Source organism: Sapajus apella, unplaced genomic scaffold (genome assembly GCF_009761245.1).
Source record: "Sapajus apella isolate SASKATOON/1434 unplaced genomic scaffold, GSC_monkey_1.0 scaffold35, whole genome shotgun sequence".
Lineage (NCBI taxonomy): Eukaryota > Metazoa > Chordata > Mammalia > Primates > Cebidae > Sapajus > Sapajus apella.
Window position 1 is genome coordinate 4,390,217 of NW_022436975.1, and position 4,005 is coordinate 4,394,221.

A 4,005-nucleotide genomic window follows, 5' to 3' on the forward strand; every position below is an offset into this window, starting at 1 on the left:
CCTTCCTTCCTTCCTTCCTTCCTTCCTTCCTTCCTTCCTTCCTTCCTTCCCTTTTTCCTTCCTCCCTTTCTTCCTCTTTCTTTCTTTGACAAGGTTTCACCCCTATCGCCCAGGCTAGAGTACAATGGCTCTGTCTCAGCTCACTGCAACCTCCACCTCCCAGGCTCAAGCGATTCTTCTGCCTTGGCCTCCCGAGTAGCTGGGGCTACAGGTGCACACCACCACACCTGGCTAATGTAAAGATCAGGCTCACCATGCTGCCCAGTCTGGTCTCCAACTCCCGAACTCAAGTAATCCACCCAACTCAGCCTCCCAAAGTGTTGGGATTACAGATGTGAGCCACTGCACTAGGGCTTATACTGTTCTCTTCAATAAAAATATGAGGAATTTTCCATGTGAGTATAGGTATAGTTTGAAGGGAAGGGAGCAATGCAGCAGGAGTAGGTAGAAGCTGTCTTATCTATCTGATGCGATCACCCGTGCCATTATTATCTGCTGAGGCATGATTTCTCTTTTTATTTAATTGTCGTACTAACACTTAACTTGGTATCTACCTTCTTAATGCATATTGAAGTGCACCATATAGCGCTGTTGAGTATAGGCACAATTTTATATGGCAGCTCTCTAGACCTTATTCACTTTACATAACTGAAATAGACAGAACTACTTCTGGTTGTCCTGTTGTCCTGATTAGTTAGTATAGAGAGAAGAGTATTTGACAAATCAATAGCTGCATAAAAGAGGTTGTATTCATTAGCTCATAAAGATAGCACTTAAAGAATAGCAGTTGCCATTAAAGTCATCATCTGATTATGTTCATGACAATCCAAAATCATTCTCCAAGATCAATTCATCTCCTGCAGAGGTTAAACAGGCAAATAGAGAATTTTTTTCTTTTTTTCTTTTTCTTTTTTTTTTTTTTTTTGAGACAGTCTCTCTCTGTCACCCAGGCTGGAATGCGGTGGTACAATCTCGGCTCACTACAGCCTCAACCTCCCAGGTTCAAGCGATCCTTTCACCTCCGTCTCTCGAGTAGCTGGGACTACAGTTACACAACACCATGACTGCCTAAGTTTTTGTTGTTTTTTTTTTTGTGGAAACAGGGTTTTGTCATGTTGCCTAGGCTGATCTCAAACTCCTGGACTCAAGCAATCCTCCTGTCGTGGTGTCCCAAAGTGCTGGGATTACAGGCATGAGCCACCATGCCCAGCTGGCAAATAGAAATGTTGTAGTTATCACCGACACTTTATCTTTCAAGTCTTTGATGGTGGTACCCATCTCTGCAATTCTCGCTGTGATGTGTATTGCCACTGGTTTTCTTATCCTGGTAGAGAATATTTCAAAGGCTTCCACTTAGTCTTTCCTATCATAATGGACCTTGCTCCAAGGGTCAGAAGGTCCATGTGGGCATTCTGCAGGTTGTTGAGTGTGTCTATTCCAATGATAGATTTAGCAAAGGCAGCAGAATAACCATCAGTTTGGTTCATGGACCCACTTGTCCACTTGAGCCCAAACTTCGTGGATCATCTCACCATCATAACCCCTGCTTTTACTGCTATATCACAATGGCATTATGGATCCCCAGGAAATAGTGTCAGTTCTGAATCAGTGCCTCGTAATTCCCAAAACATCTAGGTACTTCCTTTTCTCAAATCACAGTAACTTCACTAAATGGCCTCAGGTCCCTTAGGGAGAGCTACAGGAAGGGATTCATGGTATATACTTGGATTAGTGAAGCAGGTTCCTTCAAAGACATCCACATACATTTAGCACCATAGGATGTTATAATACTTTCTTCTTGATAACGTCATGAGGACCCATTTCTGTATAGAGTCCTCCGCTTTCTGTTAACAGAAGTTAGCAACATCTTGCAATGGTTTTGGTGCATAAACTATTTCCTCCAGAACTTTGCTTTGTAATTGTTCCCATGGAGTTGCCGATATACGGCACTAGCTTTGGGTCTTCCGGCAACGAGTGGTGGTCATGTTGGATCTTAAAGAAAACAGACATCGATTCAAGTGAGGGAAGGCTGGAAGGGCAGCCTGCTGCCACTGGAAGGGAAAAATCAGAGACTTGAGAGTTAAAGATTCTCAGCTTTTTCTGAGTTCACCTAGATGTCCTTTATAAAGTCTAGGTTTCCATTCCTTCTCAATCAAGGTTGTAACTTTGACTTAAGAGATTTGGTGAGGTCATGATTTCAACTTACGCTGTAATTTCTGCAACCTTCAGAATTAAGTTTTGTGTACAGTTTCTAACACTGGAACATTGTAGCTACAATAAATAAGAAAACTCTTTTAGGGCTGCTCTAGATGCTTTCTGGTTCTGTGATTTTGAGAGTTTAAACACCTGAGCAACGCTTCTTGTCCTTTCTATGTTTTTATTTTTGAGAGGAGGTCTTGCTATATTGCCCAGGCTAGTCTCAAACTCCTGGGCTCAAGCGGCCCACTTGAGTTCCTTAGCATGTGTGCAATCCAGGGCACTTAAAGGGAGCTATTCTAGATCATGGTCTTTGTAGAATTCATTCCTGCAAAATGCCGATGGCAGCAGCCACTTGACCCTGTGGTCACTAATTACTCTCAAGCACAAGTAATTAGTTATGTCTAATCAGGATGCTCCTATGGGCCTGGGAGGACCAGCTCTTCCTCCCGCAGGGAGGTCCGCACCACGCTTATGCCTCAGTCACGATCCTCACCATCCATTTTTGGGGTATACTTACTGGGACGACTCATAGCACAAATTTCTATGTTTTCTTCAGAGTCAAATAAGGACACAGAACCACACACGTTATTTTAGCAGATAATTTAATACAAAGAATTGTTAAGCAGGCATTGAAGGACAGACAACTTAAAATCCCAGACATTGCCAAGGTAGCAGCATCAGGAAGCAGGTAGTGTCTCTAAAGCTGACAGAACAAGAAGTTGGACTATGTAAGATTTAGAAGCTTGGAGACCTATGGACCCCAGAGACACAGATCTCTGGGACTAGATGCCCTTTGGCTGCTGCTGACATAGACACTGTGGGGCTGGGACCCTGGCTTCTACGGAGCGACTTCCTGGTGGCTGGTGCTACTGTATTTTATATATGCGTATTTAAAATATGTGTATGTATATATGTATTTATACAATAGACACTTTTTTGGAATCATTTCAAAATAAATATCGGACGTCATGATGTACTTATTCTTAAATACATCTCTCCTATTCTCCTTTTAACATTATCATTCCCATCTACCCCAAATTTTATATTTATTCAATAATATTTAATATCCAGTCCATATTCAAAGTTATCCATGGTTCATAAAAATTCTTCAAAGTTCTTTCTGTTTCTAAAAATTCAGGACTCCTCAAGTTTCACTACTTATATTTGCTTGCCCTGTCTCCCTCAATCTAGAACAGATTTTCCTTTCTCTTCGTTTTTTTCCTTCCTTTCTTTCCCTCCATCCCTCCCTCTCTTCCTCCCATCTTCCCTTTGATTTTTATGACATAGACTTTTTAAAAGGTCCAGACCATTTTTTTTCATTGAATGTCCCAGTTTCTGGATTTGTCTGATAGTTTTCTCATGATTAACTTCGGATTAAATATATAGGGCAAGAATTCAAAATCAATAATGTTGTATATTTTCAATGGTAGCAATGACTTCCAATATATCAAAATTATCCACATGAAGTGGTGGATATGAAATGACACAGTTCCTTTCCAAAATATAATCATTATAGTCGTTGGTCAGGTACTAAGTGGGGTGTGGCACATATATTATTTGCATTCTCAAAACAATTCAGAGAGGCATTATTTATACAACTTTACATACAAATACAGCGTTGGAGATAACTGCTGCCCGACGTCCATTTTTTTCTTCTTTAGTAGCATAATTATGATTGCATTGGTAACTGACAACGTACCTAGCTAAAAGCCTAAATCTCTACCCTCTCTTATCTAGCTAGATGAGGCCATGTGATCACATTCTGTTCACTGAGATGTAAGTGAAGCATTGCTGAGATTTCTGAGA